Source organism: Palaemon carinicauda, unplaced genomic scaffold (assembly GCF_036898095.1).
Source record: "Palaemon carinicauda isolate YSFRI2023 unplaced genomic scaffold, ASM3689809v2 scaffold22, whole genome shotgun sequence".
NCBI classification, from domain to species: Eukaryota; Metazoa; Arthropoda; class Malacostraca; order Decapoda; family Palaemonidae; genus Palaemon; species Palaemon carinicauda.
Genome location: NW_027169810.1, coordinates 441,341 through 454,290, shown reverse-complemented (window position 1 = coordinate 454,290; position 12,950 = coordinate 441,341).

The window sequence follows — 12,950 nt, the reverse complement described above, 5'->3', positions numbered from 1 at the left end:
TCACCCATGGGTTGCGCCTGGACTAGGACTTCCCTGTTGGCTTATGCAAAAGTCAGTGCTTTATTTCTGTCTCTTGATATGGCCACTTATGTCATAGTGACACCAGTGACCCCTGTGACCTTGACCTTGGGGTGACCTTGACCAAAATTTAATCAGTTCTTCCATACACATTGGGGAACTACTTGGCCAAGTTTGAAGTGATTCCGTGTAGAAATGTGGCCTCTACGTTGTCCACAGACAGACAGACAAACAAACAAACAAACAAACAAACAAACAAACCGAACCGAAAACAATACCTCCTGGCGGAGGTAATAATAATAATAATAGTAATAATAATAATAATAATAATAATAATAATAATAATAATAATAATAATAATGTTTTTTTATAAATGACTGCAAGGACAAGCCTGTACGAAGTTGCAAGAAGAATATTCTTACTTAAAAAAAGATATATTTTTCTGCTTAAAAATCCTACTTCCACCTCCCCATGGTAAGCAGGGTACAACAGATGAATGGAATATGTGAGCGATCTTTAATGAACTTATGAACAATCGGACTTGGAAAAGAGTGATAAAACGCACTTTTGACTTAATGTTCTAATGCGCGTTTGATACCAATACAGTAATGTGTGACCCGCTTTTGATATGGTAATCCGCGCTTTAGTAAAACACTGATAAAGATTATCCCACAAAACAGGAACATCTGGTCACTTTACCCAAGTTATTCAAATATACCAGGCTGGATTAATGGATACTGGATATAAAGTCCAGTGATGGATCAACAGAACAACAATATTCTTATATCTTCTGTGAATTAAAAAAAAAAAAAAAAAAAACTTATAAGGAAAATATCTTGTATATCAACATGGCCTTTTTCCATCACATATTTTGTGGTAGGCATTCTTATTGCAATATCTGCATGTTGCAAAGACTGCATGCATATTGGTCATGATACCAGGCCAGAAGAAAATTACAGGGTCATGGGTTTTCATAGATGATGTACCTGGAGTGGTATGCTGGTTTTCACGTACAGTGCCCTGGAGGGAAATTGGGATAGTGACACAATCATCCAACATGACAGTGCCATTTAGTACATGAAGAACATCTCATAACTTCTAATATAAAGCAGTGTGAGGAAGGTCTTTGTCAAAATGAAAGAAACCACACTCTATAGTTTGTAGAAGCTTACCAATATCATCATCCTTTTAATTTTCCTTAAGCATCTGCAACCATGGGAAGGACAATAATTCTGCTACCTCTCACTGGATCGCTGCAGTTAGAGCTTCCTCTATATGATCGTTTATAACCAGTGCATCAATTTGGAAGCAACAAGGAAGTATGGTATGATGCGGCATTTGCAGTCGGGTTCGGTGTTCCAGGCATATGTATGATTGAGAAGTGCCATGGCAAGGTGGGTTGCTTGAACCATAAGAGCCTGCTATTTGCAATTTCAGACTGCTACTGAAATTAGGTGTGGGACAGAGGTAGATGGAGAAAGCTGACCAGAAACCAGAAACATCGACCCACATAGAAGTGGGAAAAGAAGAAGAAGAAGAAGAAGAAGAAGAAGAAGAAGAAGAAGAAAAAAAAAAAAAAAAAGACTGCTACTTGAGAGGCATGCTTCTGGGTAAGAAAATACTTTGATTACTTGAATTCCACGTTAGGAGCTGGAGTTCAGATGAAATTGTACTTTGGGCTGAAAAAAAAAAGCTTGAAGGAGCCATTATAGTTCTTATCTGAGTATATTTCTTCCTTTCGTTAACCAAACCAGCTATGAATGTTTGTTGTGGATGTGGGCATTGGGAAGTCCCTGATTATGCCAATGGACTTTGACGGGTATTCAATGGACATATCGTTAATGCAAAATAAAAAAAAAAAAAAACGGCCTCGCACTGACCAAACTGTAATTAGTTGGGTTCATCACAATCCCTGATTTTGTGTGAGTCTCAAGAGGCTCCAAAGTGCACCACAAATGGGTCTCCCAGTCTTTGTTGTAATTAACTGTATTATTGATGCATACCTCACTGGGCTCGAAGCCAGAGAAAAATTGCATCAAAACATTGATAGTAACCAGGGGAAATGAAACACTAGGGTGCACAAAAGTAATACCAAACAGTGTAATAAAAGTTATCAAGTACAGGCTGACTCGCAGATAAGGGCAGAATGGTATATGATCCATGCGTCTGTCACCATCTTCCATAAGTTGCCTGGGTCCAACATGTGAGGTGAAATAGTACTCTACAAGATGAAATGGTATTCAGTGATGAAAGGCTCAGATCAACAGTAGTAGATTAGTGGAATCAGGCTAATATTTCTTTGATGGGATACCACCATCATATCTGGTAACTATCATCCAGTGGTACCAGGTAACTGGTTCATCATAGGGGACATTTTCAATGATGCCTGAAACTTCAAAACAGATCAGGTCCTAATGTACCCTGTCCTGCCAAAGTAATGGGAGTAACACTGCAGTGTGAAAAGCAAGTGAGAGTGCAGTCGCATCCGCGTGGATTTCACCGTGAGAGCCGTGGTGATTATTATTATTATTATTATTATTATTATTATTATTATTATTATTATTATTATTATTATCATTATTATTATTTGCTAAGCTACAGCCCTACTTGGAAAAGCAGAATGCTATAAGCCCAGGAGCTCCAACAGGGAAAATATCCCAGTGAGGAAAGGAAACAAAGAAAATTAAAATATAAGAGTAACGACATCAAAATAAATATCTCCTTTATAAACTATGAAAGCTTTAACAAAACAAGAGGAAGAGAAAGAAGATAGAATAGTGTGCCCGAATGTACTCTTAAGCAAGAGAACTCTAACTCAAGACAGTGGAAGACCATGGTACAGAGGATATGGCACTACCCAAGACTAGAGAACAATGGTTTGATTTTGGAGTGTCCTTCTCCTAGAAGGGCAGATGTGGACACGGGCTGAAAGTGGAAGATATGCAGAAATCCAAAACCCTCTCTCACATCATATGTTATGGATGCTGGATACATTTGTGGTTATTGGAGCTTTGAACAGCTGCAAGCTTCAATGTTTTTGTCTGCTCTACATCATGCATTTGATGCCCTGATAGCAGCACCAGAGACACTTTCATCCCTGACACACTGCCTGTTGATGCCACCAATATTTGAAAAATCAAATGGCCATATACCTTTGACCTAGGACTTGTAGGATCGCTGAGGTGGGCAGGTTAACTAGAAGTTCTCAGGTTTGTATGGTTAGATAACACACAAATTGATTGGAAAATTAGTGATTTGTTCCTATACATAATGCAAACATTCGACCTTTGATTGGAGACTAATCCTCAGGAGGGCAGAAGTTTGTAAGAAAAAGCAAAGTTCATAACTCTTGTCAACCTCCTAACCGCCTAAGCATAGGGATGTCGCAGGTACTTAGCTAGGCCTCCACTAGGGACTATAGGACTGTCTAAGAGTATTGAATATCCTTCTAGTTATTAGTGTTCTAATGTTTAAACATTGTATGAGAAATGGATGTGCATATATTCGATCCATCCTACCCTCCTACAGAAGGATGAAGGAGATACTTCAATACTAATAAAAACCAAGAAAAGTACTCTTTTGAGTAACTTACCTAGATCAATTGAGAGGAAGAAAAAAAGAAAAGGTGCCTGACAATATTCCTTTTCATTCTTGGACTTACGTTGCGACTGCTATCTAAGACAAGATACTTCTTGTCACATGACTGAGCTAGGCTCGTTAAACAACCTGTTGAATATGTACCAAAGGTCCTAAGGAAAAAGTGTCCCAGGACTTGTGGGTATACTCCTCTAGGTAGTGTACAAGGAAGTTTGTTTGGCAACTCCAGACTCATACCTTCAGCATTTGCATCATGAACAGATTCTTCCTAAAGAGGAGGGTGTAGCTGATTCCTCTGAGTTTGTGAGCTCACTCATTATATTGATGGCTCGAGGCTTCTCTAGAAATGGAGTATGCATACATAATGGTCTCATGAAGACAGAAAGAGAGCAGCTTCTTAACTCTACCAGTACTGAGGAATAAGTCCTCATGCTCTGGTCGGAAGTGCACAATTGTACCCTTAGAGGACTAGTCATGTCTAGAAGAGATGAGATGGAGGACTTGAACATGGGTTCATGAACTGCAGAGTTCGAAGTCTTGGCCACAAACTCCAAAATGAAGATCATCAAGACCTTCCATTTCTTGGAATAACTGATGGCATAGGAGATGGCAAGCAATTGACGTAGTCTCTTAGCCAAGGCTAGAGCCAGTAAGAACAAGGTCTTAAGTGTCCGTAAGCTGTCTGATACTGATCGTAAGAGCTAGTACAAATCACGTTTAAGAGAGCTGAGAACCTTTGTAACTTCCCAAACTGGGAGTCTGAGTTCTCCGGGAGGACGGGAATCCTTGAAGCTCCTCATATTCATGGACCACTCCCATGTTGAGGAAATGTATACCCCTTTCAGTCTAAAGGCTTGTCTCATGGCTGAGCAATAGCCTTTAGCCATGGAGCCTCTGGTCGAAGATAGGGGGAAAAGGTGTAAGCGTCCAAGTTGTCCGAGGGGTGTTGGAATGCATCTTCTATCACAGAGACCGTCCACCACTTGAAAGTGTGGGGGATCAGAGGCTGCTGATCAAATGTCCCTTCAGATACCATCAAAGCGACCTCTAATTGAGACACCTATGTGGCACAAGCTTTTCTAACGATGAAAGTTGTCCCAGAAGACGTTGCCAATGTCATGGTGGATTTTGTTAAACAGTCAGGAATGATTGCGCAACTTATTTGAGTCTACTGATGAGATCATTTGATGGGAAATCTCTCACTGCGGTCGTATCTATCAACATTCCTAGATACTCCATTTGTCTCTTGGGCGTAAGGCTCAACTTCTACCAATTGATCATCATCCCCAGATTATGGCAAAAGCAAAAAACGTTTGTCTAGATCCTGGAGCAACTGTAACTTCGAGGAGGCCAGGTTCAACCCATCATCGAGCACCAAGCTATGCCAAGTAGAAGAATCTTGTTCAAATGGTCCAAAGCTGAGACCATGGTGGACACTCGAGGGAACACTTGGGAGTAGTTGACAGTCTGAAAGACAGGATTTTGAAATAATAGTTGACTTCATCTAGGAGGTGGATTGGAGTTTGAAAATACACGTCCCATGTCCTTGAGAAGTCATCCTTCCTGATGACTGCACGAACTGTAGAAGCCAGTTGATCCATCTCAGCCAACTTACAGCAAATTTTTCTCCATCATCATACAGTATGTCAAGAGATTTATTGAAGAGTAAGGGAGGGTAGGGTGTGAGATGATAAAAGAAAGGAGGTAACTATTCCAAAGGACTTATACTACTTAACTTTCTGCCCTGTATTGCTACAACGTTGCTTTATACCTTAACAGACCTCCTTCACGCAGCAGCTAGATCTCTGTGACCCCTGCCTCCTCCTCAACCCATCTTCCTGGCGTGGCCTAGTTGTGAGCTAAAGGGTGGAGAGTCGTCCTCATCCTACCTCTACAAGGAGGGTACTAGAGAAGAGCCACATACCATGAAATGGGCCTTCAACGTCAGCTTTTCCACCACTGGTTTACTTGGCTGAGATGAAGAAGCTTGGGAAGCGCTCAATCTAGAAGACCATGGCCCTTGAGTGTGTCTGCTCTGTAGATAAGGGAGTTGTGATTCTCCTTTGATGGTGTTCTCAATCTCATTCACCAGGAAGTGTGTTGAGATGTCCAGCAATAGGACATTAATGAGGGAGATAGCTCTTTCTTAGCCCACCTGACTTGAAAAGTGTACTGCCATTACATCTCTCCTCTTTAACTCCCAGTTGGCCCATGGGTTGGCTAACTGATGTACCAGATATGTTACCTACCTCTGCTCCTGATAGAACGAAGTTTGTGTACTGTTTATTTGCCTTGGGTTCAAACAGGTCTTGAAATAAAGCTAAGTATGCTACCATGCCAGACCAGTGATCAATACAGCTATTAGCTTGCAGGTTGGTCATAGTTGCAGCTTTCCTGGCTGTGGACTCAGCAGCAGAGAATGAAGAGCCCTCATACTTCTGTCTGTCTTCAGTGGTGCCTCCAGTCATTGCTGTCATTGCTGGATCAATCGGAAGAGGCGAAGAGACTTCCTCCTCTGGTACATAAAACTTCCACTTTCAAGAAAAGACTGGAAGCAGGGGCTTGGTGAAACACCTCGACTGGAGTGAATTCTTGGGTCCATTGATCTGCAAACATACTATATATGACAAGTTTATACTGGCATACGTACCGACCACAGAAGCTGAAGGGCGGATCTGGGACTTTGAGGGTGCCAAAGCGGCAATCAATTTCCGTCACCTGGCCATTGATACATTATGTGGAGGGCTTTATGAGGTCATTCAACTCCCTAATGAGGGATAAAACCTTGAGAAAGATTGATTCCAACTGTAGATTCTACTTCTTTGCAGGAAGGGGACCCACGTCAGGCAGAAGGGAACCTTCTCTTGCCCAAGGAACACATTTATATTCCTCCTTCCAGTTGGAGTAACTACTCTCCAAACAGAGGATGACAGTTAGTCTATACAACATTGAGGAAAATGGAATTGGGGATTATCAATTGGTTCCTGCAGCATTGATACCCAGTACTCTGACACTCTGAGATATTGGAGACACCAGGTGTCATGGTTTCCAAAGAACGGAGAAGGAGAGCGAGACATTGAACGATCGGGTCACCTTAGAGGAAGGTCTGTGACATGAATTTCCTTTGCTGAAAGGAGACTCTCTCTCTCTCTCTCTCTCTCTCTCTCTCTCTCTCTCTCTCTCTCTCTCTCTCTCTCTCTCTCTCTCTCTCTCTCTCTCTCTCTCTGGAGAGCCCTGAAAGATCATTTTCGGTGTCACCTTTTTCTTTTTCTCCTACCAACAATGCATATGAGAGTCACACCTTGAGATTTCCTGGAAATATAACCATATTCTGAAGACAAACCGAGTACATACCATTATACATAAACCAAAGCATTTTAAAAAACAAAGGTTTTTTTTCATATCTTTAATGGTGTGACTACGTGTCAACACCTCTATTTTGGTGACATTATTCCTAAACATCGCAGTAGGCTCTCTCTCTCTCTCTCTCTCTCTCTCTCTCTCTCTCTCTCTCTCTCTCTCTCTCTCTCTCTCTCTCTCTCTCTCTCTCTCCATCATTGTTGAGCTCAAGCGAATGTGTCTCTTATATTAAAAAAATGGAAAGTCAACACAACGTCGTGAAATACCTTTCTCTCATTTCACGTCCACCTGAAATTTATAGTGATTTCAAATAAAAACTTTCCAAAAATAAGTAATCTATCTTAAAGGTGTTTTCATTATTCTTCTTAAAATAACTTTTTCTGCTCTAAACTTTGGTTTAGCATTCATTATATTTTTCACCATTGTTGACTTATTATTGAACACTAAATATATTTTTCTTGTCTTTTCAACGGATTCATTTACTGTTTTCGAAATCGTTCACATGAGTAAAACATTGTTATAATTCAGAACAGTTTCTCATCGCACCTCTTTTATTTTCGATATTTTTCAGTTTTGGAAGACAAGGTACTCATTTCAAGACCTTATAAATTCTAGTAAATTAAAAAGAATATATTCTTCTCAGATTTTCATTAGAGCAGCTAAAATTTACGGCCCTGTCTGAAAGCTCAAAAACAAATATCATAATAATAATCTTGAGTGATCACATCTTTAAGATCAGCATAAAGAGACAGTGAGGAAAACTTCCATTACTATGAGATACCACAACTTAAGAAGCTTTCTGCCACTGACTTGAGTATCATGTGATGTACCTGACACGACTGCCAATGCAGAGATATTTGATCAAATCAACAAAATTATATACCAACTAGGATCTAACGCATCTGATAGTCCCTGAGTCATGGATAGGCAAATACAAGAGTGACGAAGCATCTGTCATGGATATGCAAATATAGAAGTGATGAAGCATCCTAAGTTTGATGAGGAGGTCAGAAAATACATCTGACTCTCTATCTACTGACTCACAGAAGATACATCTGACTATCTATCTACTGACTAACAGAAAATACATCTGACTATCTATCTACTGACTCACAGAAGATACATCTGACTATCTATCTACTGACTAACAGAAAATACATCTGACTATCTATCTACTGACTCACAGAAGATACATCTGACTATCTATCTACTGACTCACAGAAAATACATCTGACTATCTATCTAATGACTCACAGAAGATACATCTGACTATCTATCTACTAAGAGAAAATACATCTGACTCTCTATCTACTGACTCACAGAAGATACATCTGATTATCTATCTACTGACTAACAGAAAATACATCTGACTATCTATCTACTGACTCACAGAAGATACATCTGACTATCTATCTACTGACTCACAGAAAATACATCTGACTATCTATCTAATGACTCACAGAAGATACATCTGACTATCTATCTACTAAGAGAAAATACATCTGACTCTCTATCTACTGACTCACAGAAGATACATCTGATTATCTATCTACTAACTAACAGAAAATACATCTGACTATCTATCTAATGACTCACAGAAGATACATCTGACTATCTATCTACTGACTCACAGAAAATACATCTGACTATCTATCTACTAAGAGAAAATACATCTGACTATCTATCTACTAAGAGAAAATACATCTGACTATCTATCTACTGACTCACAGAATATACATCTGACTATCTATCTACTAACTAACAGAAAATACATCTGACTATCTATCTACTGACTCACAGAATATACATCTGACTATCTATCTACTAACTAACAGAAAATACATCTATCTATCTAATGACTCACAGAAGATACATCTGACTATCTATCTACTAAGAGAAAATACATCTGACTCTCTATCTACTGACTCACAGAAGATACATCTGATTATCTATCTACTGACTAACAGAAAATACATCTGACTATCTATCTACTGACTCACAGAAGATACATCTGACTATCTATCTACTGACTCACAGAAAATACATCTGACTATCTATCTAATGACTCACAGAAGATACATCTGACTATCTATCTACTAAGAGAAAATACATCTGACTCTCTATCTACTGACTCACAGAAGATACATCTGATTATCTATCTACTAACTAACAGAAAATACATCTGACTATCTATCTAATGACTCACAGAAGATACATCTGACTATCTATCTACTGACTCACAGAAAATACATCTGACTATCTATCTACTAAGAGAAAATACATCTGACTATCTATCTACTAAGAGAAAATACATCTGACTATCTATCTACTGACTCACAGAATATACATCTGACTATCTATCTACTAACTAACAGAAAATACATTTGACTATCTATCTACTGACTCACAGAATATACATCTGACTATCTATCTACTGACTCACAGAAAATACATCTATCTATCTAATGACTCACAGAAGATACATCTGATTATCTATCTACTAACTAACAGAAAATACATCTGACTATCTATCTAATGACTCACAGAAGATACATCTGACTATCTATCTACTGACTCACAGAAAATACATCTGACTATCTATCTACTAAGAGAAAATACATCTGACTATCTATCTACTAAGAGAAAATACATCTGACTATCTATCTACTGACTCACAGAAGATACATCTGATTATCTATCTACTAACTAACAGAAAATACATCTATCTATCTAATGACTCACAGAAGATACATCTGATTATCTATCTATCTACTAACAGAAAATACATCTATCTATCTAATGACTAACAGAAAATAAATTTGCGCAAGTTTCCGGGTATCTACATCTCCCAGGACCCCCAGCTGGTTTGTTCATGTTATCCTCCCCTTTTTTCTTTAAATGCTAGATCCACTCTTGTTTACAGTATCTGGTGAGCTTCCAAGAAATATTTTTTTTTATATTTGTTCAGCCTCCTGGAAACATTTCATCTATTCACTCCGCTTCATAAAAAGATCTCTTTCATTCAATGAGCTTCCTAGATAGATTTATCGTATTTTTCAACCTTCTAGAAAGATTACTAGTATTCATGCAGATTCCTAAAAAGATATTTTTTTTACAATTGCTCAATATCCTAAATAGATTTAATGCCATCACTAAGCTTCCTAAAATGATTTATTGCATTTGCTCAACTCCCTATAAAAATATCTTGTATTCACTGAGGTTCCCAGAAAGACTTGTTGCATTTGCTCAGCTTCCTAGAAAGATTTATCTTATTTCTAGGAAGCTCAGCAAATACTGTGAACAAAGGTGGATCTAGCATTTAAAGAAAAAGGTGTAGGATAACATGAACAAACTAGCTGGGGGAGATGTAGGTGCCTGAAAACTTGCCCAATTTAAAGCTATACTTGGGAGTTATTTTTCATGTTTTTGAAATCATTTTAACTTTATGATTAAATACATTATGCAATGATAGCATCCCAATAAAATATGTAAAACCTATCTGTAATAATCTCAACAATTACTTTTAGTACTTGCAAAGTTTAAATCAAAGCTGTGCACTTTAAGTATTACAGTTTTCTATGCACCAACAAATGATTCTCCTGAAGAAAGAAAAGATGAAGAACTGCACAGAGTGTAATAGAGAAGATCCCGAGAGAGATATGAAAATTGTGATTGGTAACTTGGAAGGAATAATCAATGTATAAAGAATGCGATGAGTTTTGAGGGTCTTGGAGAAGTTGCAAATGAAAATGGGGCCACATTTCGTAAGTTTCTGTTCAACAAACAATCTTGCTATTGGAGGTACTCTTTTTCAGCACAGCGACGTCCACAAATATAATTGAACTTCACCACGTGGCACTTACAAAAATCAGATAAATCACATACCAATTAATAAAAATAAAATAATAAAATATATTAACGCCGATCTCACTAGCAAGTAATAATGATAATAATAATAACTGATGTAGAGTCTAATTTTGTCTGATTTGCTTTTTTCAATCTTTTACTAAACTCTAATTCTAAAGACCCTGTATTGAAGATCAGTTCCTAAATATTTAAATGATTCAACCTCATCAATCCTTTCTCCTTCCAATGATATTTCATCTTCCATTGCATACTCCATTCTCATCATCTCTTTCTTCTATTTATCTTGAGCCTACCCTCGTGTAATAGTTCATGCATTCTGGTAAGCAAGCATTGCAAATACTGTGGTATTCTGCTAGTAAGGACAGCATCATCAGATCTGCTAATTTCCTCTTGCCTCCAATCCAATCCTTCTCCACCATCCCCAACTGTTCTATGCATTACAAAATCCACGAGGAGGAAAACAACATAGGTGACAACACATTCTCTCGGAGTACTCCATTGTTCACTAGAAATTCATTTGATAGGACTCCATTAACATTAACTTTGCACTTGCTATGCTCATGGACAGACTTAATCAAATTCACAAATTAAAGAGGAATTCCATAATAGCGCAGGACTCTCCACAAAATTGGCCGGTGCACACTATGAAAGGCTTTTTCATAGTCTACAAATGCCATCAAAAGTGGATTTATATATTGTATGCATTGCTGTACAACATGTCTCAAAATGAAAATTTGGTCAGTACAACTTCTACCTTTTCGAAATCCTGATTGTTCATCTCTCAGCTTTTCATCATTCTTCCTCTCCAGTCTCGTTAGAATAAGCATACTATATATTTTCATAACAACTGACGTAAGTGTTATGCCTCTGTAATTATTGCAATCAGTCAGGTCTCCTTTTTTTTTTGCTATTTTCACTAACACTCCTAACTCCCATTCATCAGGTTTTGCCTCTTCATGCTACATTCTACAAAATAATCTTGTAAGTATTCTAGGGGTCACTTCATTTTCAGTCAGTATCATCTCATTACTTATTCCATCGTATATAGACGCTTTTTAATGATAGCTTCGACTTCAAACACACTGAATTCATTCATGAGCATATCAAGGTCTTCATCAGCTTCAGATATATCAATCAAATTATTCCCTTTGTATCTCCTATTCATAACCTCACTAAAGTGTTCCATCCAATGTTGTCTTAATTCATCTTCTGTTATCATATATATATATATATATATATATATATATATATATATATATATATATATATATATATATATATATATATATATATATATATATATATAAAGAAGTAAGAAAAGCATTAAAACCCTTGAAAAGACAAAACCCGAGGAGATGGCCCAATAATCGATTTGATAATGGATAAATTATATTTTATAGCAGTAAAATTCGTTAAAACTTACACAAAATGACTGAAAAATACTCTATACCTACAGCTTGGAAAAAACTTTATGACTATATTAATTCACCAAAAAGGGGGACACTAAAGACCTGGAAATTTATCCGCAAATAAGTTTGGTCTCAGTAACATATGAAATATTTACCAAGATCATATTTGGCTGAATAGAAAGACAGACAGACTTAAATTAACCAAAGGAGCAGGCAAGCTTTAGAAGCGGGTATTCAACAATTGATCATATCCATGTAATTACCAAGCTAACGGGAAAATCAACAGAATATGGCATTTCTAGATTATGAGAAAGCTTTAGATTTTCTCAAAATTTCAGCAGTAATGAAATCCCTTCAAAGGTAAGGAATAGATTAATCTTATGTTAAAACACTTGAAGACATCTATACAGGAAGTACAGCAATCCTAAAGCTACATGAATATAGTGAGAAAGTTCCAACTGAAAGAGGAGGTAAATTGGGAGACCACATCTCTCGTAAATTATTCACAGCATGCCAGAAAAAGTTTTTGAAAATTTAGATTAGGGAAATGTAGGAATTAACATTAAATGGAAATACCCTAGGAGAAGGATAAGCATGGATTGGAGAGCATTTGGTAAACAGAAAGAAAATATGAAAAGTAAAATGCCACTTTCTCAAAAAACTCAAAAACGAAAAGTATTTCAATCAGATGGTCCAACC